General features: G+C 37.2%; 2 pseudogenes; one reads left to right on the top strand and one right to left on the bottom strand.

Annotated features, from left to right (window-relative positions):
- LOC101961571 (SH3 and PX domain-containing protein 2A-like) overlaps positions 1–17,529 on the top strand; it is a 62,418-nt pseudogene extending 44,889 nt beyond the window's left edge.
- Positions 17,530–20,794: 3,265 nt separating this feature from the next.
- LOC101977211 (large ribosomal subunit protein eL19 pseudogene) lies at positions 20,795–21,368 on the bottom strand (annotated as a pseudogene).
- Between the last annotated feature and the right edge of the window lie 3,866 nt (positions 21,369–25,234).

The raw sequence follows: 25,234 nt of genomic DNA, 5'->3' as shown, positions 1-25,234 counted from the left end.
CCTCAACATTGTAAAAGCTATATATGCTAAGCCTCAGGCTAGCATCATTCTAAATGGAAAAAAAACTGAAGGCATTTTCTCTAAAATCTGGAACAAGACAGGGATGCCCTCTCTCACCACTTCTATTCAATATAGTTCTTGAAATACTGGCCAGAGCAATTAGACAGACAAAAATAAATTAAAAGAACAAAAAGACAAGACAAAAAAAATTAAAGGCATTAAGATAGGAAACGAAGAACTTAAATTATCACTATTTGTGGATGACATGATTTTATACCTAGAAGACCCAAAAGCATCTACAAGAAAACTATTAGAGCTAATAAATGAATTCAGCAAAGTGGCAGGATATAAAATCAACACGCATAAATCAAAGGCATTCCTGTATATCAGCGACAAATCATCTGAACTGGAAATGAGGAAAACCACCCCATTCACAATATCCTCAAAAAAATAAAATAAAATACTTGGAAATCAACCTAACAAAAGTGAAAGATTTATACAATGAAAACTACAGAACCCTACAGAGAGAAATAGAAGAAGATCTTAGAAGATGGAAAAATATACCCTGTTCATGGATAGGTAGAACTAACATCATCAAAATGGCAATATTACCAAAAGATCTCTATAGGTTCAATGCAATGCCAATCAAAATCCCAACAGCATTTCTTGTAGAAATAGATAAAGCAATCATGAAATTCATATGGAAAAATAAAAGACCCAGAATAGCAAAAGCAATTCTAAGCAGGAACTGTGAATCAGGAGGTGTAGTGAAACCAGATTTCAAACTGTACTACAGAGCAATAGTAACAAAAACAGCATGGTACTGGTACCAAAACAGGCGGGTGGACCAATGGTATAGAATAGAGGACACAGAGATCAATCCACAAAATTACAACTATCTTATATTTGATAACGGGGCTAAAAGCATGCAATGGAGGAAGGATAGCATCTTCAACAAATGGTGTTGGGAAAACTGGAAATCCATATGCAACAAAATGAAACTGAATCCCTTTCTCTCGCCATGCACAAAAGTTAACTCAAAATAGATCAAGGACCTTGGTATCAAATAAGAGACTATGCGTCTGATAGAAGAAAAGGTTGGCTCTGATCTACATATTGTGGCGTCGGGCTCCAAATTCCTCAATAGGACATCCATAGCACAAGAGTTAATAACTAGAATCAACAAATGGGACTTACTTAAACTTAAAAGTTTTTTCTCAGCAAGAGAAACAATAAGAGAGGTAAATAGGGAGCCTACATCATGGGAACAGTTGTTTACTCCTCACACGTCAGATAGAGCCCTAATATCCAGAGTATACAAAGAACTCAAAAAAATTAAACAATAAGAAAACAAGTAACCCAATCAACAAATGGGCCAAAGACCTGAACAGACACTTCTCAGAGGAGAACATACAATCAATCAACAAGTACATGAAAAAATGCTCACCATCTCTAGCAGTCAGAGAATGCAAATCAAAACCACCCTAAGATACCATCTCACTCCAGTAAGATTGGCAGCCATTATGAAGTCAAACAACAACAAGTACTAGCGAGAATGTGGGGAAAAGTGTACTCTTGTACATGGCTGGTGGGACTGTCAATTGGTGCGGCCAATATGGAAAGCAGTATGGAGATTCCTGGGAAAGCTGGGAAGGGAACCACCATTTGACCCAGCTATTGCCCTTCTTGCACTATTTCCTGAAGACCTTAAAAGAGCGTACTACAGGGATACTGCCACATCGATGTTCATAGCAGCACAATTCACAATAGTTAAACTATGGAACCAACCCCGATGCCCCTCAATAGATGAATGGATAAAAAAAGTGGCATTTATACACAATGGAGTACTACACAGCACTAAAAGATGACAAAATGATGGAATTTGCAGGGAAATGGATGGCATTAGAGCAGATTATGCTAAGTGAAGCTAGCCAATCCCTAAAAAACAAATTCCAAATATCTTCTTTGATATAATGAGAGCAACTAAGAAAAGAGCAGGGAGGAAGAGCAGGAGGAAAAGATTAATATTAAATAGAGTCATGAGGTGGGAGGGAAAGGAAGAGAAAAGGGAAATTGCATGGAAATAGAAGGAGACCCTCATTGTTATACAAAATTACATATAAGAGGTTGTGAGGGGAATGAGATAAAAAAATAAGGAGAGAAATGAATTACAGTAGATGGGATAGAGAGAGAAGATGAGAGGGAAGGGAAGGGGGGATAGTAGAGGATAGGAAAGGTAGCAGAATACAACAGTTACTATTATCGCATTATGTAAAAGTGTGGATGTGCAACCGATGTGATTCTGCAATCTTTGTAATGTTTTGAATAACCAATAATAATAATAATAATAATAAATGATATACATAGGCCTATGCCAAGCACCAAGATCAGACATTTCCATTTGCCTGTAGATAGGTTCCATTTTGCAAGCTCTCCTAATGAGAGAAACAGCAGAAATGTGGAAAATGTCACTTCAGAAAAGTTTTGCCAGAATCTTACCTTTGGAGGACTTAATAAAAAAGATACCCCAGTACTGTTGGTTCCCAATTTAATGGCTTTCATCAGCAGATTCCACAAAAAACTCAGGGACAACAATGTGAACCAAAGAACTTAACTGGCATGAGTGCGGTGATTGTGCCAAGTGCACTCCAGGAAAAAGTGACAATGAGAGTCAGGGTTAGTGGTGATCATTTCAGAGGTGCCACAAAGCCCAACATGCCAGGCAGATCAGCAAGAGAGGCATCAGAGAGAAGATTCTCTCATTCTTACTGTCTTGCTCCTACAAGAGCACCCAGAACACTGCAGCCCCATCTCAGGACAGCAGTTTACATACCACCTACCCTGACCAGCAAAGCCAGAAGGACTGAGGAGAAAGCAGCTTCAACTTCAGCAGCAGTGTCTCCTAGTACAACTCTTACTCCCTTGAGTCATGTGGAGGAATCCATTCCAGAGGCAGACAGCAAATCATCGTGTCCTTTGCAGCCAAGTTCTGAGTCTAAAAAGAACTCTGAGAAGCTTGGCCTGCCTGACATGAATTGAATATGCCAGTGACTGAAGATAAATGGAAGAGTTACAAGACCTTGAATTTGAAATGTCACAGTTTGTGTAGGATTGTCAAAATTCAGTTTTTCTTTTTCTTGTTTTGTTTTATGTCATTATGTTTATTTTAGGAAAGAATGCTGTGACAGAACCCCTTTTGTATAGGATTGCCAAAGTGTGTATTTTGCTTTAGGGCCTTGTATCCCATTTGCTAGTCATATAGAATGGTAGTGTTTTAGTTATATAGAATGATAGTGCCTCACTGGTATTGTCTTTAAATTCTGTGTTTTTGAAGTTTTGCATAAATTAAGTATTATGATTTTAAAATTTCAAATGATTTTCTCGATAAAATGATTTATGTAAATGATCCTTAATATCTGATACTGTTCTCAACAAATAGGGGCAATAGGGGAAAATGAGCTTTGTTTTGGAGCAAACCTGGTGCTTATTCATAAAATGTTTCTGAATGCAAGTGCCTGAAAAATCCTGATTGGGTATGAATATATTTCTCACCACATAATGTTCTAGTGCATCTTTGACCTCTTGTGTTATTATAGTTTGTATGTAAGCATTGGCAATTCACTTAATTTTTTAATATTTAAGTACAGGCCAAAAAGCTTGCAAACTTGAATTTAATTGCATTCTAATTATCAATTTTTACATATGGTAGTCAGTACAATTGTAGAAAGAAAATGCACTTCAATACTAAAAAGTTTGGAACTGTCATAAAATAAAAATTTATACAGATAAAACTAAAGGATAAAACATTTTCAAAAGCATCTAAAGCCAAATAACTAAACTATATAATTTAAATAATAATATATTTATATATTATACATTATGCATTATATATTATATACTACATATTATAGAATTACATATATCTATATGATATAATTTCAATTATATATAATTATAACATAATTCATATATTTTATATATTTTATTAATATAAATTATACTAATATAATACTAATATTAATAATAGAAATCATATTATTATATTATAATGATAAATATTATAATATAAATTAATATAAATCTAAATAAATTATGTGATATATAATATATATGTTATATACATAATAAAATAATATATATTTAGCTTATATATATTATTTTATTATATGTGTATATTGAATATGTATTTTCCATATCATATAATTTATCTTTAATATGTATAATTCATATATATTTTTATACATAAATATATAATTTATATCATATATCATTTACATAAAATATATAAAATAAATATATATAATTTATATATAAGAATATAAATGTTATATATTATATAATTTATATATAATATATGAATATATAATATATGTATATATAAATATGTATAATTCATATACATAAAATTTACATATATAAATTTATAAATATAATTTATATATATTTTATTATGTGCATATATAATAAAGTAAATATATAACATTATATAAATTAATATATGTGAGAATGTTATATAAATATATTTTATTCAAATTGTATTATATAATATATATTACTATATTATATAATATGCAACATGTTTATATAATATTATATTTTAATTTATATTATATCTTATTTGACTTTAGATGACTTTACCACATTTGATAGTTTTTAACCCCTTAGCTTTATCTGTATAAATTTTTAGTTTATGACATTTTAAAACTGTTTCATAATTTTTAAAATGGCCTTAAAAATGCATTATTCTGAAATTTTTAATTGCAATGCGTTTTCTCTTGAGATCATATGGGTATTGTTAAAACTATTCTTTTTGGCCAGGCACAGTGATGTATGCGTGTAATCCCAGTATCTTGGGAAGCTGAGATAGGTGGATCTCAAGTACAAAGCCAGCCTTAGAAATGTCGAGGCACTTAACAACCCTGTCTCTAAATAAAATTTAGAATAGAACTGGAGATGCAGCTCAATGGTTGAATGTCCCTGAGTTCAATCCCTAGTACCAAAAAAAAAAATCCTTTTGTATGAAATGTTTTGACTTATAAATCACTTTACATACTTTTTCTACTTGAACTATAAACCAATGAAAATGTATATGTCATTAGAATTTAACAATAATTTATTTAAGTTCATTTTGAGAGTATAGTAAGTCTCATTGTTTGGAATTGGAGAGACATAGTTGACTGAATCTTTTTCATTTATAAAATACCCAGTTTTTATAAACTAATCAATTCCTATTATTTTCTGGGTTTCATCATTTTGCCTAAAATAGGATGTAAAAGGGAGAAAAATAAAATAGTCTTCTTTGGTATGTTTGAACTATATTGTGAGTCAGTGTTTTTGTATAATCATGTTATACTTGATAAAAAATTATATGTATAGGTTTTGTACACACATTATATATACATAAATTATTTCAAGTGGCTTCTCTGAAATTGTTGCCTCTTGGAGTATGATACTCTAAGATTATTAACTATTAACTCAGGGGTCAACACATGGGCTCATCACTTGACTATAATATGAATTTGATTTTAGGGCATGTTGTCTTATAGTTCTCTGTAACATTAAGGACTAAGGAGAAATGAACAAATGCATTTTTATGCTAAAGCAATTTTTTAAGCCTGCCTTATAGAAAGTACAAGAATCACATTGGTTTTAAAACTTAAAAATAAAATCAGAGCTAACATTTATTGAGCTTCTTTTGTGTATTTAGATTTTACCAAGTTGAAATTTCACAGCAACCTCTAATGGGTAAGTAAGCATTTTACAAATCCTGTGTTACAAATGAGGAAACTGAGGCTTAGCTAAGTGACATGCTTTTAATTTCCAGAGATGCAGCAAGTCAATCCAAACCTCAAATACAGGGCTGTCAATTTTTGATGAGTGCTTCTTTTTTTTTTTTTTTTGGTACCACAGATTGAACTCCTAAGCACTTTGCCACTGAGCCACATCCACAACATTATTTTGTATTTTATTTAGAGACAGGGTCTCACTGAATTTCTTAGTACCTTGCTTTTGCTAAGGCTGGCTTTGAAGTTGCAATCCTCCTGCCTCTGCCTCCCAATGGCTGACAGGCGTGCACCACTGTGGCCAGCTGGTTAGTGCTCTTAATGAATGTGATTACTAAATATTAGCAGGAAATACTTAACAATAGAAAATGCATCTTTAGATGTTTTTATTATAAAATACACATACAATTTGCCATTTGAACCATTTTGAAGTTTACAGTTCAGGAACACTTTGTATATTCACTTTGTTCTCCAACTATACTCAATTGTCCATTTCCAGAACTTATTCATCATCCTGTGAGAAAACTTACATACATTTAAACTCCTTCAGTTTTAATACATGGATACAACCCAGTCAACCCTCACAAGTAGAGTTGCACTTTCATGTCCTTCCAAGGAGCTTGTTCAGCTTGGAGCCTTCAGCCTGAATGTTCCAGCTTCCTGGAGGCACTGAAGCAAGTGTCTCCTGAGAAGGGGTTGCATTTCTAGAGTGTCCAGAGCATACACAGTGCCCTGCTACTCAATAATGTGATAGAAATTGTTCATTGGAAAGTTGTCTTAGAACAGTTGGAAACAAATGTGAGTATGGGGAAAGGGCATTATGGAGATTTCTGATAGAGCTTCCAGGCCACCAGAAAGTTTTGTGCAAAGCATATTGTTCATGTTTATGAGAAGTGTTTGTGGAGGGTTCTTTATACTTACCCTACATGGACCTGTTTTACATGCTGAGGATTTCATGAGAATTTATGAGTATTTTAAAACCTCTTTTAATGTACTGTGTTGGTATGATTATATATGTAGACAATTCAGTGAATATCTGTAGTTTGGCAAAGTTCCATCTGCCATCAGTATGTAGTATACTGTCATATTCCTGGATATGGGCCACAAACAGAAATTATATAGAAATGATGATGACATCTAACTCACAGATTGAATTCACATTTTGGTAATTGCCCCCCAAATGCTGCTGTTTTCAAGCATCCCAATCCAGGATAACATGTTCTCCTTGGTCTGGTCTCCTTCCATCTGGAACAGTTTTTTGGTTTTTTCATTCATGACCTTGACACTTGAGGAGCATAGGCCAATTTGTATAATGTTGCTTACTCAGTTTAGGTTTCTGTAATATTTCTCATGATTAGAATCAGGATATACATTTGTGTCATAAATATCAGAAATGATGTTTTATTCTTTTTGTTGTGTCATACTAGAAGATGCACAATGTTTGTCCTATTTCTGGTGATGTGGTCTTTGGCCACTAGGTTAGGATATCTACAAAGTTTTTCAATTGTAAAGTTAGTAATTGAGTAGACTGTGAAATGTCCTAATTTCTACTGAATTGCTGACAGCTAGTTTGAGTCTGTTGATAATTCTTGCCTGAATCAGTTACTATTTTGATTGCCAGGTGGTGAGTCCACCACTTGTGCTTCCATATCCTATTGTAAATAAGAACCTTCCCCTCTCTATGTATTTATTCATTTGTATCAGTTTAGGCTCCTGGGTTCTCATTTTACTTAAGTAGCTAATAATATATCATTTATTTTCATGCTGAAATTTCCCAGATTTTGGCTGTGGGAATCTCTTTACACTGTCTTCTATAGTCCTTTCAACATGTCTACATTACTTTTTGGATTCTTCCTTATTTTTGGTACATCAAAGTGTTACAAGTTCATCTTGTACTCATCCCCCAATATAGATTACACAGTTTCAAAGGAACACTGTTTTCTTTAAATGGGGAATGGTATATGGAAGCCAAGACTGGAGAAGGATTCATAGCTAACTGGGAAGTTACTGGTTTTAAGCCTATTGGTAGTCAAACTTGTACATTTACATATGTATACACAAACTCATTGTTATGCATGCTCATGTAAGCATGCATTGTGAACCTTGAAAAACTTGAGTTCACACTGATATCTAATTCTTCTTCTTCATTACTTTGGGATCTCAACTATATCCCTTTCCAAATTTGTAATTCCCTTTTCTCCTGGATTGGGATGCTTGAAGACATCCCAATCTGGCTTCCATAATCCTAAATATTTTATTTGTTCCCTCAACCTCCTGACAAGGTCAACTGCTGCTTCATTCTGCCTGGTCTCAAACATGCCAAATCCAGTCCTCAGTCATTGCTGTATTTGTCATGTCCACAGTGATGCCTGAAATGCCACTTGAAACCTAACCTCTACTACACCAGCCCAGACAACATGAACTGAATCTATAATCCCAGGGAAGTTCATGCTGAGCCCACCATTGGAATCTTAGATCCCTATAATTTACTAGAGGGAGGCAAGAAAAAAATTGACTATCTTTTGAAAATGAGCACTAATTGAATTTTGAGTTTACTAAGTAAGATTTAAAAAAGAATGATTACACATATTAACCAGAAATGATTAAACAAGCATGTATTTATAATATTTGTATAAATAATTTGTAAAAAATAAAGTATGATTTTACTTTTGACTATAAGAAATTTCAAATAATATTAATACATTAGTAAGTAAACCATATATGTTATGCTGTTCTAAAATGTCTTTACAAACAGCCAGTTTAATCCTAGCACATAAGAAGAAGAAAAATAAAAAGAACAAAATGAATTTCTATCTACCCATATAGCTCTAATATATTGTTAATGAGCAACTTACACATCCCTTCCTGATCACGGCCTATTTCTTTTCCCACCAGGATAAACATTATTGAATGTTTGGGCTGGGGGGTGCAAGAATTTACCCAGCATTTTTCACATACTAGGCAAGCATTCTACCACTGGGCTACAAGCCCAGCACTTTTTCTATTGGATGTTGAGGCAGGTTCTAAGTTGCTCAAACTGGCCTATTGAGATCCTCCTCAGCTCAGCTGAGATCAGCCTCAGCCTCCCAAGTAGCTGGGATTGCAGGTGTGTATCACATCACCCAGACATTATCTTGAGTATTATTATTTTTTTGTTTTAATTTGTTATCAACTTAGTATTCATTTTTGCCTGTTTATTAACCTTTTTACAAGTGGAATCACCGAATATTTTTTTACTTTGTACAAGGATGGAAAAAGAAACTTAGAACTCTCAATGTAAAAGCTCACCTAACTACATTGACATCTGATTAAACAGATTTTAAGTGAAGAAATAGTACCAAAGAGAAAGAGAAATATTTCACAATGATAAGGAAGCCCATTCTCTAGGAAGAATTTCACAATTCTAAACACTGTTTCAAAATATGTAAGGCAAGAAGAGACAACTAAAATGAAAATATGGTATAAATCCACAGTATGGGAGTTGCTGAGTATACCTTTAAACAGAAAGTTTGTAAAAACAGTATGAAGAGTACAGTTAAAATCTTGACCTACTTGAGATACATAGAACACTTTTAGCAGGGACACAATTTCTATTTCACTTATACCCATGTGGAAAATCTACCAAAACAGACAGTAAACAGACCACAAAAAAGCCTCAAAATATTTCAGAGAATTTAAATAACTCAAAATACACCCTATAACCTCAGGAAAAATATCCAGAAGTTAATAACAAAAGATGACTAGAAGCTCCTCAAATTTGTCTCAATGCCTAGAAATTAAACAGAACATATTTCTAAGTAACCCAAGGATTGAAGAGGAAATAAACATTAGAAAATATTTTAAACTGATAATGAAGAGTTGCCAAATGAAAAAGTATGGGCTGCAGTTAAACCAACATTTAGAGGGAAATTTATAGCTTTACCTACACTTCCTATAAAAATTATGAATTGGGGCTCAGTGGTAGTGCACTTGCCTATCATGTGTGAGGCATTGGGTTCAATTCCGAGCACCACATAAAAATAAATAAAGGTATTGTGTCCATACACAACTAAAAAAATTCAAGAAGCAAATGTAAATGGACAAGTAAGAGTGTCAATCACTGCAAGACAAAGTTAAAAGAAAAACAAAACTAAAAGCTGATTCTTTACAGAGATTAATAAAATTGATAAACCACTAGTAAGAGTAATCCATAAAAGGGGGAAAATAACCTCAGGAATGAAAACATTGCTAGAAAACCCACAAACATTAAAAATGTTTGAAGAACTTAATATCAAGTTGAATAAGAATGAAATTAAAGTCAAAAATTTAAACTAAAGCAAGCCCAGAGTTTCCACTGATTGGTAGAATTCCATCAGTTAGTTAGTTACACATTTTTTGGTGGTCTTGACGGTTGAACTCAGGGGCTAAGTAAGTCAAACAGTTATTTAAAAGCTTTCCATGGAGAAAATGTAAAGGCATCGTGGAATCTTTTCAAACATTTAAGGAAGAAATTACCCCATTATACAATTTCTTTCAAAAAGAAAAAAAAGAAAATGCTTCCCAACTCTAAGTCTGTTCTTACCTTGATAAATAAACTTGACAAATATATCAAATATATAGAAAATAAATTAGCAATATATAACAGTGAGAAGAAGTCTCTATAGTGTACAAAAGTGTCTTAACATTTGGAATACCAGTTGTATTTGTCACAATTTTTAAGGAATAAACTTAAATCCAAGTTTTCAAAAGAATTGGGTAAAATTCAACAGCTAAACCCAACCCCCCCCAAAAAAGGGAAATAAAGGACTTTCCTAATAGGTATACAGTATAGTTTTCAGCAGGCTGCCTTGTAGTAAAATATTGAGTTTGGCCCCTGAGATCTGTAATCAACAAGAATGCCCCTAATTACTACTTCTATTCAACATTGTACAGAACTAGAAATTGTAACCAAACAATAAGGCAAGGAAAAGAAATGAAAGATGCAAAGACTTTTCTGTTTGTAAATTTATCTTTATGAAAAACACAAAGAAATTTGTAAACTATTAGAATTAGTGAATAATTTTGCAAAAATAAAGATTGCTTAAAATTCAGCATTCAAAGTCCCTAACATTTATATTTTAATACAAATAAGAAAATGAAATTTGTGAAATGATAATGTTTAAAATAACACCAAAACATCAAATAACTAGGAAATATAAGCAGAGATGTGTAGAGAAGAGATTAAAAGAATCTACACTGAAGTATAAAAAAATATTCTTGGTACAAAGAACTAAATAACTGGAAGAATATACCATTTTGAGAATTAGAAGATTCAGTATTATGAAGATTGCATTTCTCTTCCAATTTTTTATGCATTCAACCCAATCCTATTTATTCTTGTTAATATTTTACAGATGTGTTCTAAGATGCTTTGATATAGACTGTTTCAGGATCCTCAGAAGGACTGATGTTTTGAACTCTCTCTTAGCGGCTTAGTTAACTTGCCACAGGTTGTACAGCTAGTAGGAGAAGATAGCACCTGAGACACCTCTGTGTTATACATTATTTCTTACTGTATTCTTTCTTCCCTCTTATATTAGTCCTATTCTTGCTGGGCACATTTCTTCTTCCTAACATCTCCACACTTAGTAAATGTGCTATAGGATCTAACTCACCTGAAACCCAAATTCCATGTCCCATTTTTCTTTCTTTGTAAAATGCTCTATAATACAGAATTTGTATTCATCTAAATAAATCCCTTGAATTTAAAGTTGGAAAATTTTTTTTCCTTACAAAACTGAAGTTTGTAGGATGATTATCAACTGTCACTTTATCCCTAGTCTTCTTTTTAAAGTATTGCTATTTGAAGTTCACTCTGGAAATGTGACCTAAGTATTTAAGTGACTCTCAGTGGTTCTAGTTGGTCCCAGGAATTAAGACTCCATCTGGAGAAAGCCCTTAATTATTTGGGATCCTGTGAGATTTCATGTGACAAAGACAAACATTTTCTGGCACTAAGGAGCTGGATAGTTTGTCTTAGCCACAAATGGGGGAATCCATTGAATAGTTATTTTCCTTCTCACCTCTCTTTTAAGCTAAGTTTAATGTTAAAGGGGGATTTTAATTTTAATTTTATTATTATAATTATTATTGTTACAGTGCTGGGTATTAAACCCTGGGCCAACAACATGCTAGAAAAGCCCTGAGCTCTATCTCCAGGCCAAAGGCAGATGTTTTTTTTTTTTTTTTTTAAAAAAAAAAAAAAAAAAAAACAAACTCAACCTTATTTGGGCTAAGCTAAAGTCTGAAAAGATTCCTCATAAAATATATCCAGTGCAATGCAAGCTTTCCACAATTTTAACAGTATCCCTTGGAATCACATCAAAGATAAAGATTACAATTGAAATATATTGTATAATAATAATTGAACATGTAATTTGAAAAGAATATTGTAACATAATTTGAGAAGAATGTAGATATACCTATTAGCCATGGTGGCAAAACACTAAGGATTTGTTCAAGAAATGTTGAAGAACTAAAGGATTTTAGTGAACTATTGTGAATATGGAATTGAGGATGAAGCTAGAGTTGGACAAGATTTAAAAAAAAAAGAGCCATAATCTGGAAACTAGGTCATGTGATAAACAGGATGCCTCACCTAAGAGGAAATTTGAGGGACATACAGTAGTCTCAAACATTGGAAGTTAAAAGGAATTAAAATGTTTGCACTTTGTGGGACTTTAATTGAAAACACTCCTGAAGGCTGGGATGTGTTTCTATGGTAGAGAACTTTCCTTGCATGCTGAGGCCCTGGGTTTGAGCTCCAGTGCTAGAGACCAAGAAAGGAAGGAAGGAGGGAAGGAAGGAAGGGAGGAGGTAAGAGAGTCAAAGAGAGAAAGAGAGAAAGGGAAGGAGGGAGGGAGAAAGGGAGGAAGAAAAAAAGGGAAGGAAGGAAGGAAAGGAAGGAAAAAGGGCAGGAAAAGAAAATCATAATGAACACCAATTAAAGTGTCTTCTGCTAACCTACATATTAACTATCCAATACAGGAACTCAAACCCTTGTATAACTATTTAAATTAGTTAAAATCCTACAAAATTAAATTTGAGTTTCTCGGACACACTACTTATTTCAAGAGCTCAGTAACAACATGGGTTGGTGGCTATCATACCTGATAATGAAGTGCACATACTATACATTTCATTCATGGCAGAAAGGTCTATTGGACAGTGCTGATAAAGAGGAAACATCACATCAAGGTACTCATATTGTGGATGTGTTAAAGAATATTCAATAAAATTCAATACCATTCATGTTAAAAAAATTTAGCAAATTGTGACCTACAAGAGGACATCCTGAAACCCAAAGAGGACCTTCTTACCAAGCCAGGCAAATCGGCAGCATCTCATTCATGATGTTGGCAAAATAACATCATTTAGAAAATAGCCTCTTTGCTGTGTATATACAAAAAAGCATTGTAATCACTTTAAAATTCCCAATTCTTGTGTACAAATCTGGGTTGATTATCAATCCAATGTTACAAATAGAAAAAAAAAATAGGAAAACATCAAATGTATATTGGCACAGCATTAAAATAACAGACTGGAAATTCTTCCATGAAACAAAGCCAAGCTAGGGGTGTGTTAACACAGTGAAACTGCTTTGTTGACTAACTGCTCAACAGGGATCAAACTAGACTTCTATAATTCATGAGGAATTTTGTAAATTTTTTTGACTGTGGTCTGCCTTTAGCTCATTATGCACATATGTGAATATACTTTTTTAAATTTAACTATATTTTGTTCACTTTTTTTGTTGCAATAGTTCATAAACACTGATTTAAAAAACTATTTGTTTTCAGGCAGCGCCGTGTGCAGGGCTTGCAGCTGCAGAGCGCTCACCTTGCTGAGCTGTGGTCATCACTTGAGCAGAGGCGCCAGGACCCACTGCATCCTGCTCATGCCCCCCCCCTGGCAGCGTGAGACCCGCAGCCCTGGGCCACCCTGCCCCCAACACACACAATCATGTCTGTCTGATGTTGCTTCTTTTTCAGAGATTATGGCAGTTCCAAGAGGAAATCAGGTGCTGACACCAATGCCGAGCCCATGATCCTGGAACAGTATGTGCTGATGTCCAACTATAAGAAGCAAGAGAACTCAGAGTGAAGCCTCCAGGCTGGGAAGGTGGAAGAACAAGAGCGATATAAAATCATGCAGATTTTAAAATGTCTTGGTAAGAAGCAGGGTGGAGATTGGCATTCTGTCTTTCCAAGGGGGATACTGAAGTCCAGAAAGGATGGTGGTTTGATAGCACATCTGAGGAGCAGAGCTGGGTCCCTGACACCTACCTAGAGGCCCAGAATGGGACACCTCCAAGATGGGGGAAGTGTCCAAGAGACAAAAGGCCCATCTGTGGCTCCTGGATCACCGGTGGACCCTGGGCAGGATGGTGAACAGGCAGCACAGCTGAGAAGAGAATTATGTCACTGTTCAACCCTATGTCAGGCAAAGCAAGGACGAGATTGGCTTTGAGAAGTGTGTCACCATGGAGGTTATCCAGAAGAATTTGGAGGGCTGGTGGTATATCAGATACCTGGTCAAAAGAGGGCTGGGCACCAGCATCCTACCCAAAGAAGGTCAAGGATGACCTGCCAACCTGGAAAAAGAATCTGGCAGGCCCCTTGGAGATCACTGGGAACATCATGGAGATCAGCCACCTGTTAAACAAGAAGAGGTCTGGGGACAAGGAGGCGAAGGTCCTGAAGTCCCTTTGCTAAAAAAGAGATTAGCCTTCCCATCCTGTGCAATACTTCCAATGGTAGTACCCTCAGTGTCCCCAAGAGGACCGTCTCCAAACTGGCCCAGGGTTCTCCAGCTGTAGCGAGGATTGCCCCACAGAGGGCCCAAATCAGCTCCCCAAACCTAAGGACAAGACCTCTACCACGCCAAGAATCCAGCTTGGGGTTTCAGCTGCTGAAGCCACCAGAGCCCCCTTCTGTCGAGGTGAAGTACTACACTATTGCAAAGTTCCAATCATGCATCTCTGACGTGATCAGGTTCCACTGTGGATTGAATGCAGAGGTCATTGACAAGAACTCAGGCTGGTAGTAAGTGCAGATCTATGAGAAGGAGGGCTGGGCCCCCGCATCCTGTATCAATAAGCAAAAGAAGCCCAACTTGAGCAGCCGCAGGAACACATTGACATGGCCGGAGGTCCTGCCGCCAGTACCTCTCAGCAAGCCCAAGGAGACCAACAAGAGCCAGGGACCTGTGGGTGCCAACAAGAGCCAGGATTCCCTTTTGAAGCTCAAGTAAGAGGAGCCTGAGTATGATATCTCCACCTTTGGCTTTGACTCTGAGCCAGAGCTGAGTAAGGAGCCCAGAGAGGTTAGAGGCTCAGGAGACCAGAAGCCTGCCCAGCCCTGTAGACCTTCACATGCCTCCTCCCTGCAGTGGGCCTGCTTCAAGGCGGGCGAGTCTTCAGAAGATGTGGCCCAGAGAATGAGGGCTTTTGGTCATATGGAGAGGACACCCTGTCAACCAGAGGCTCCTCTGGGGACAGTGACTCCCCAGGGGGCTCCTCACTGTCCCTTGCCAAGAGAAACTCCCCCAAGTCAGGCTCCCCCAAGTCATCATCACTCCTAAAGTTCAAGACAGAGAAGAATGCCCAGAAAGAACTGGGGAAGAACCAGTCCTTGGCCTCCTTTTCCTCATCCATCAGCATCAACACCACCTGCTCCTCATCCTCCTCCTCTTCCTCCTTCTTGTCAGAGAACAAGGGTGACCTGAAGCCATGCTTTGCCTAGGATGCAAGCATTCATGGCACTCCCAAGGTCGGGGCCAAGAAGGACACTGATATGAGGGCTGGGCTGACCTCCTGTGCCCAGACCAAGCCATCTGTTCAGCCTAAGCTCTTCCTGAACCAGGCAGAGTCACAGAGTCAAGAGAAGATGGACATCAGAACTTTAGGATGCCAACTGAGACCCACAGGCCAGCTCTGGGGGAAAAGGGGCCCTAAGGGGTCCTAAGAATGAGGATTCAGAGCTTACCCCACACATAGCCTCTGAAGGGCCCAATGAGGGGGGCTTGGAGAGGCTCAGCCAACATCAACACCCTCCCGGCCACCGCTCTCCCATGTATCCGTAAGATGGAGTGGGAAGGGCCAGCCATGTTCTTTGTGACATGTAGCGCCTACCAGAAGATCCAGGACTCAGAGATCAGTTTCCCTGCTGTCGTGGAGGTGCAGGTGCTGGAGAATCAGGAGAGTGATTGGTGGTATGTGAGGTTTGGGGAGCTGGAGGGCTGGGCCCCTTCCCACTACTTGGTGCCTGATGAGAATGAGCAGCCTAACACTCCTGGAAAAGAGCAGGATGTGCTAAAGAGCAGGCAGAATGAAGGCAAGTCAGACAGCCTGGAGAAGATTGATAGATGGGTGCAGGCACTCAACACCATCAACCAGAGGAGAAGGACAACATTAAACCCTACAGATGTGGGACCTGAAAGATGGCCCGCCTCCCAGCTATTGCCTGTAAGGTAGAATACATTGAATAGGGAAGGGAATGACCTGGAACCCAGACATGAGAAAGCTGGGACCTACAGTGCAACTTGATGACTTCATTGATGGACTGCATGTCATTTGGGACAGGACAACTGGAAAACCCCAATTGTGCCTTTGCTGCAAATCTGGAAAAGATGTGGTCATAGGGGGGCCTCCAGCATCCTGCCTGTTTGGCTGTTTTGGTGGCTACCATGTTGCCACCAGAGGTAGCCCTTATTTTGTCCTTATCCATGTTTGTGGATCACACTATTTCCTAGGGATTGCCACCACCCACCATAGCTGGGTGTATGTGAAGACCCCACAGGCCCTGGGACTTGGAGTTGTCTCATGAGCTCACATCTCTTCCTAGACCAGGCCACTGTCAGTGTCTGGGAGTTAAAGAAAACACAATTCCCAGGTGCTGGTAAGAACTACCTTCTTAGCTGTCATTGCCCTGATCTTGAGAAGAGAGTTTGCTCTCTTTGGGGTACCCATGGAAGACACAATGCTCAAGTTAAGATGGTGGGAAAAGCCATCATGCTCTCCATCATCAGCACAGATGATTTGGGATATTTCTGGGTGAGCAGTTCCTTTGCATGTTTCAGGAGGGGTTTGTTGATTTGGGGTTTACATGTCAGACTTTTGGTCTGAGTTTTATTTTAGGGGTTGTTTGGGCTCCCTTGGGGGTCAGCCTCACATGGGAACAGAAGGAGTGTTGGGTGGGCTTTTCTGTTGTACTCTGTAGAGTGGTGTTTTGTTTTGTATTTGGCTTCCCATTCTCCCCCTAAATAAGCCACGTCATTTTGTTTGGTTTCCACTGTGTGGACTTTGGCTGCACGGCACTTGCCAAAGGGATTTGGGGTTGGGTAAGCCCATGTCCCAGTCTTGGCAAAACAGAGAAACTATCCTTCTGGTTCCTGCCCAACCTTGGTAGGGCAAAATCTCCCAGGAGGGAGGAAGGTGTTGTTAGGATCCAGACCTTTGGAGAGAAGGCAGCTCCCAGGCTGCTGGGTGGTTGCCATTCTGTGTATGTTCTCCCACCGGGGCAGGGCTGAAAGCCTTACAGAGACTGTGGAGAAACAGCGGTGGCCCCCACCCTGGGTGGAGGAGACCCCAGCTGGGCCTCCTGGTCAGACTGGAGAAGACATCACCAGCACTTCTCTGGACTACTGGCAATGCCATGATTGCTCGCGAAGAAGGAGGACCCCAGTGCCTGGATCCAGTCTGGTCTTCCCAGGAGCAGTGCCCCAGTAAAGAGAGAAGCAATAGAGTGACATTTCCTGCAGGTCTTCTGTCAATTTTGGGTTGTATTTCCATTGTTGATATCTCAGAGGGACTCTCCAGAAAGAAGCCCAGCCAGTTTCTCTAAGGACTCACCCTATGTTGGGAGTAGATTTCTGCATGTGCCTTTGATTTCAGGCAGATCAGGCTTCACAGCCACTGAATGAGCTGCCAGAATCACCAGACAAAGGGCTGTTGATTCCTAAAGAGGGGGGAGGCCCTTCCCTCACCTGCTCCTCCCTAGCAGGCCTTTTACCCTCTCACCCCACCCACCAGGATCCCAGAGGCCTTTCCCAGAGGCCCTTGTCCCTCACCACACACCAATCCTGGCAGCTGTAGCAAACTGCTCAGTGTTCTTTGTCAGAGGGCCATGGTGAGATTGTTTTAGCTGTTTTGTTTTTGATTGTTTTTCCTTTTGTTTTGTTTTTGAGTTTGTTTAAAACCAAAATTAGATATTTTCTTCCGCTGGACAGTATTAAATAGAGCAGGATGTTAAGTTGATCTGCTAGATTGCAGTACTAATGGTAGTAGATTAGTGTCTTCCTATTAATATTATTTTTACTTATTTGAACAATAATGAGAAGAAGTGGTTCATTATGTTTTTAATTGATGCACTTTAAGATGGAATGGAAAGAAACCCAGAGAGCAAAGTGCATTATTAAAGATGAAATATATATATTTTCTTATTTATAAACAGCACATATTTATTAAAAAAAGTAATTTATGGTTATTTTAAAAAAAACTATTTGTTGCTACTTCAGTTTATACTATTAGAGCTAAATTCCAATTGATATATGAAAATAAGGCCCTGTATGATAACTTTGATCTGAAATCTGGTATCAGTAATCATACGGTCTAAAAACCACTGCACTGAAGCTTAGTAATTCCTACTTATTCCTTGCTGACCATAATACAAAGTGCTTAATTCTATTTATCTTTTTTATTTCTATAACAACTATGTGTTATGAAGTAGGTATTATTAATCCTATTTCCTAACAGGCTGATTTAGTTTAATAATGTGCTCCAAATTGCAATCCCAATGAGTGGTTCAGTCAGAATTTGAACCCAGCCCCTTCCATTCATTTTACTGTCACAAGATCTAGGGCTCCTAATGAGGAATATTAAAAAATATATGTAAGTTAAAATTTTTAATTTTGACTGCTTATTATATGCCAGGTAATTCTAAGCCTGTTCCTTAGTAAATCATTAACACCACATGACAATATAGCTCCATATAGGAGTCTATCTTGACAGAGGAAGGCGTAGGGCTAGAGCAATGGACTTGCCCAGGGCAGAACTGGACCAGGAGCTGAACAAGCACCCAGGCAGCTGGCTGCAGAGCCTGCAATCTTCATGGTGCTAGAAGTTCTGCAAGACTGTATAAATGCTCTGGTGTTTACCATCCAACTACCATGGCTCAGCTTCCTTCTATCAATGTGAAAAAAGCACCAGGACAGCAAATTACTAGAGCACTGCATGGGAAACAAGGAAGAGAGATCAGCAGCCCCAGGTGAAGAAGGAGGTCAGATGAGATGATGAACCTGCAAGTGATGCTGGTGTGCACCTATCTGCAAACCACTGCCCAAGGATGTTGGAGAAGAACCAGGTGGCAGGGAAGAGGATTGTGGGCTGTGAACATGGCTAGTGGAAAAAATGTCAGACAAGTATCAAGGTGCACAGTTCCACTATCCCAAGATATACAGTACACAATAAGAAATGTTGATATTAACAAGGTAATGATAAAGTGCACTGATAATTTATTAGGTCAGGTACTGTCCTAAGTACTTTTCATCTCACTCAACAAACTCCAACAAACTCCTTGTTGATCTACAAGGTTATGCATGTACGAACTCAAAATTGGCCGTTTAATTAAATGCCATTCAAAAAAAATTGACACACACCAGGTACAGTGACAAACATTTGTAATCCCAGTGAAGTAGGAGAATCTCAAGTTCAAGGGCAGCATGGGCAATTTAGGGAGAACTCAAAATAAAAAGGTCAGGGGATGTAGTTCTGTGGTAAAGCACCCCTGGGTTCAGTTCCTAGTACCAAAAAAGAAAGAAATAAAGAAAAAAAGAAAGAAAGAAAGAAAGAAAGAAAGAGAAAGAAAGAAAAAGAAAGAAAGAAGAGAGAAAGAAAGAAAGAAAGAAAGAAAGAAAGAAAGACATGTGTCTCTTTTGTCAGGAAAACTTAAGTTCTTGCTCTTGAACCAAGGTCTTCTTAGAAAAAAAAGAATTCAATACATCTCTAGATCTTGCTCAGCTTCAAATTCTTGAACTGCTTTCTGAGTGCAAAAATTATTGTGGCCCAAAGAGGCCATGATGTTCTCTAAGCCTCCTGAGCTCATTATGCACATCACTACATTTTGTGTTTTTATACTTATAAAGACAGTGTGATGATTTAAAGTTCCATTGATTTTTCATTCCCATAATGAAAAAGCAGTCTCTTTTAGTTCATCTTCAACAAAATACAGTTGTTGAACTGATAGAGTTAGCCAGAAGCTACTTCATTTTCTAGACTGGAGCTAAGTGCTTAAGTATAGAAATAGTATTTCTAACCACAATGGTTAAAATAAAATATTTACCATATAAATTATATGGTTCTAAAAAAGAGCTTGACTTTAAAAAAAGAGTTTTCCTCTGTTAAGCATAGCTTTTATTTTCCAAATGACAATTGACAGCTTCATTTTCTAATATTTTTCCATATCAGCCAAAGGTTGCCAACTATATTTACATATTGTTTTACTAAGATTTTTGTTTTTGCCAGTGACCATCATCGGGATGCACCTAAAGTTCTTTCTGAATATTATTGTTTAGTTACATTTCATTATTTAGCTTTTTAAACATGTTTATAGTCTTTTAAGACATGAGTTTCAACAAGAAAATTATACATTTCCAATAAAATTCAATGCTGAAAATTTAAACATTTTATGTAATGGTGAAAAGCTCAGAACAGTGTTAAAGATTAAAAAAATTAAAGTATGTGCAACAGAGCAGAAATATTTGGAGAGTGATGAACTATTACTGGTTTTAAAACATGACTTCTTTAAAGCTCACAAATCAAAGACCAGATTAATTGTATTTCTTTTATTGTAAAAAGGATGCTTTATAAAACTGTTAACTTTTAAAAATTTGGTACAATAAAGTTTTTATTTTTTAAAAAGATAAATTTGGTTTATAATCCAAGGAGGATTTATATTATAACCAAGGCCACCATGTACAAACACAAGAGGGGAGCTTTATTTCTTGGTCTCTTTCTCCTTGGACAGAGTCTTTATGATGTCCACCTCCTTGGCCTGGAGCGCTCCTCCTAGCACTTGTATGCCTCCTTGTTCTTATACCTGCAGGTCTTAGCCTGGTCAGCCAGAGGCTTCTTGTCAGCCTTATCTGCCTTCAGCTTGTGGATATCCTCCATGAGGATCCACTTGTTCTTGTTCATATTGCCCTTCAGGTAGAGGCTGTGATACATGTGGTGGTCAATGTTAGATTCATGGTATCTCTGAGCAGCCTACACAGAATCTGAATCCTCTGCACCAAGGTGACCTTCTCCTGCATTGGAGCATTAGCTATACTCTTCTGCTTACATATTCCCACATGCCTGTGCATCTGGGGAGCCAAGATGTTTTTCTGACATGCAGCCCCAGAATGGATGATCACTGTTTTGTGGATGATCAGCCCATCTTTGATCAGCTTCCAGATCTGCTGATGAGAGTTGGCCTTGGAGATTACATTGGTCTCACTGGGATCCAATCAGACCTTCTTTTATCCACAGCAGAGGACACTGGAGGCCAGCCTCTTCTGAAGCCTGAGCATCCTTCTGGCTGGGGCTGTAGCTGTAAAAGGAAAGAGCCCAATATAGTTTGAAGCTTTTCATAATATATATAAGATTTAAACATTAAATACTTGTAACATATTACATGTATATAATGTACCCATATATTCACACAATCATCTTCATTTGTTATCAGTGTACAAATGGTTACATAGTACAGAGATCATATTTATTTAAACTTGTTTCTGAAGAGTTCAGTGAATCATTTTAGTTTTTCATCTTTCACATTTTATCAAAACATCCTGAATGCAATGCATGACTCTCTTTCTCATATATCTATATCTATATATATATCTATATATATATAATTTTTTTAACAATGGTAACATAAAACTCACAGGCCATATCTGGCCTGCCACTTATTTTTTGTTTGTTTGTTTTTTCCAGTAGGGGATACTGGGGATTAAACTTCGGGGCACTGAACCACTGAGCCACATCCCTAGCCCTATTTTGTATTTTATTTAGAGACAGTGTCTCAGTGAGTTGGTTAGCTCCTTGCTTTTGCTGAAGCTGGCTTTGAGGATCATGAGATCTTCCTGCCTTAGAATCACAATCCAATATAACAATATTGTATTGTAACACAATCACACTAGTTTATTTTATAAGTTGTCTGTAATTGCTTCCTTGCTACAACACCAGAGTTGAGTAGTTGGGACAGAGAACTACCATTCTGCAAATCCTAAAGGATTTACTATCCTGTTACAAAAAAAAAAAAAAAAAAGTGTGCTGACCCATGGGCTTCATGAATGTGTCATATTGTGAGCTAAATATTTCACTTGCTATTCCAATAAGTGTCCTTTTTATGTTTGGAAATTTCCTCTTCTGGGTTTTGACTAATGTGTTTAAAATAGAATACAATATGAAAAAAGCCTAAATGTCTATATTAGTATATGCATATTATATTCAATAGTACTGAATATTGATTTGCATGATCATATTATAGCTTATTATATATATTTTAAATGTGTAATTTTTGTAAACAATCTATTTTAAGGACTCATGTCTCATCTGAATTTGTGGTCACTTAGACTTTATTCAAGGCCAAGAGGCCTACACTTTTCAACATTATGAATCACACCGCCCTTGGCTTTGAGCTAAAATGTATTTTATAGGAAGTTGTATTATAGTTCTCAACATCATTAAAAACTACAGGGATATAAATAGCTCTTTTTTGCCCCAAGGCCTTGGGGTCCCCCACACATACACCCATTGTATGTGAATGTATGATTCTTTATATTTCACACCCATTTGTGTGAAATATAAAGAATCATATTATTTATAGAAACCTAAAGAGAAAATAATGGTAGCTCACATTTGTTGAACTTCCATGGTACTTCCATGTACATTTTCACATTTCATCTACACCAGAACCTTAAGAAGGAGAGTGGTGTATTACAAATATGAAAATGAAGGCTTAATTAATATACTGGTCCAAGATCACACAACCCATAACTGACAGAGCTAGACCTCACATGTAGAGTTGTTAGATTATCAAGGCAAGGCTCTTAACCACTATCTTACTATTAAATAATAGGATTGAGTATATATACACTTTGAAATACCTTCACATAGGGTGATAGATGTTAATTATCTTGATTTAAATATGTGTAAAACCATTAATGTCACTTTATACCCCATCATGCATATAATTATAAATTTAATTTAAGTATAATTTATTATAACAGTTTCTAAATAAAAAAATACTTTCACCTGCCTTTAAGCATGGTAAGATAACCAGGCTCAAGAATGTAACAGAGTTTCCTGGTAAACTGATATCTTCATTTCCTTCACTGGCAGACCTCAGTGGGAATGTCATTTTTTTTTTTTTTTTGCTGCCATTCCTCTCTTGTTGCCTAGTCTCTCTTCTCCATTCCCCCACACACCTGTATACCCTGAAGTGAGTTGAGAAATCATGCCTTTGTGGGGTCTCAGCCTATTTATAATCCTCAGCCTGTAGACATGTCTCAGTTTCTGAGTCTAGTAAACAAGAAAAAGAGCTGCTATCTCTCCTGTGCAAGTCACTAGTCTGGAAGGTGACTTTCTGCAAATAGCAGAAAGAGCTGACCCACGGGAAGGGGCAACAGGGTTGAGTTCCCCTGGGTCCCCTACCCTTCAAAGTCTTCATGGCTTGTAGACTGAGTGTAGTGGGTAGTAAGAGACTCTCTGAGTGTTGAGATCTCTTCTAGTCATCCATCTTTGTCACTTAAATACTCAGTTACATATGTGTAAGAACATTTGAAAATGCTTCTTACAGGGCATATATCTCAAAATTTACAAATACAGAGATAGATAAGGTGTGTTTCCTGTGGTAAACTTTCAGTCTAGAAATTAGTTTATTCATTTATTTACTCGATAAAAGTTGCTGCAGCATTTTTTAGCCCAGCCTGGCTCATGCTTTTTTCTTTGCCCCAAGGCCTTTGGTCCCCCCAACCCCTTTGTGTGAAATATAAAAGAATCATATTATTTATATAAACCTAAATAGAAAATAATGGTAGCTGACATTTGTTGAGCTTCCATGGTACTGTCAATTCTGCAGTTTATTCCAGGAATGCCTGAGTGGTCCTGTCACATAAAACCAGATACTGTCACTTGATCTGGGGACTGAGAGGGATGGCAACCTTCATCATTTTTCAACCTTCATCATTTTAATTGGGTTAACAACACGGTGACGCCCTGATGTAGATCAACACAACAAGAATGTGGCTGTAGCTGCTGTTTGTTTACTATTTAACTCTGCCCTAGAAATATCACCTGACACAGTGAAAGTAATGCCATGGGTTTGATCTCCTGCACCAAAAACATTAAAAATCTAAAAAAATAAAAAATAGACCAGAAAGGATGTAAAGACCTTGGAAGAAATAGATCAAATAAATGATCACTATGAAATATAATTTTAAATGTAAACACCCAAACTACAAACAACAAAAGAATCTGGTAAGCTGCTGGCAAATACCAAAATGATACTAACTTAACAGGCAGCACCTAAGAGCTGCCTTGAATCATTGTCACTGGGCCACCTGTTGAGAATGATCTCAGGTGAAGGCTAATCACAGGATCCTTTAGACCATCTGATTTTAAAATGTTTAACCTCCTAATTCTGAAAATTCTCTTCTAGACAATGTCCTTAAATTACCCAGATGAATCTTCCTGAAGTGATACAAAGAATATACAAAGCTGATTAAGCACTTTCCTAAGCAGTCGATTTAAAAAAAAAAAAAAAAAAAAAAAAAAAAAAAAAAAAACCAAAATCCCTCAACAGAGTTTTTGGCATGTATACCATCTGAGGACCACTAGCTGCACTCAGTTTGTCCCCTATGCTGAAATAGAGGTAGTCCTGGGACTTTTAGACCAAGGTAAATCAGGGTTTCTGAGCATGATCAAAAGAAAAAAAAGCAATTTCCAGAGAATGTTTGTCACACCCCTTTCAATAATCATTGTCCCTGGGTCTCCTATAATAATACTTGAAATCAGATGGTTCTGACCCAGTGAGAGGCCAGGATTAAAGAAATATGCTTAGAATTGAATTGAGTCTACCAGAGCTTCTTCCAAGAGAAATGCATTCCACAGAGTGCTCCTCAGAGAACCTCTTCTTACCAGACTGTAAATCTTTGACTTCTTTTCACTTGATATGTGACCACCTGGAATTCGTTTAAACATGACTGTGAATATATGCTCATACATGTTCAGAGCATATTACTTACACTTCCATTTTTCCTGGACAACATATGCAGTCTTTTTTTTTATGCCCTAATAGTAACTGTTGTATTCTGCTACATTTCCTATCCCCTACTATCCCCCCTCCCCTTCGCTCACATCTTCTCTCTCTACCCCATCTACTGTAATTCAT

This window comes from Ictidomys tridecemlineatus, chromosome 8 (genome assembly GCF_052094955.1).
Source record: "Ictidomys tridecemlineatus isolate mIctTri1 chromosome 8, mIctTri1.hap1, whole genome shotgun sequence".
NCBI lineage: Eukaryota > Metazoa > Chordata > Mammalia > Rodentia > Sciuridae > Ictidomys > Ictidomys tridecemlineatus.
Note: the sequence above shows the minus strand (reverse complement) of the source record. Positions and strands in the feature narration are given on the sequence as shown.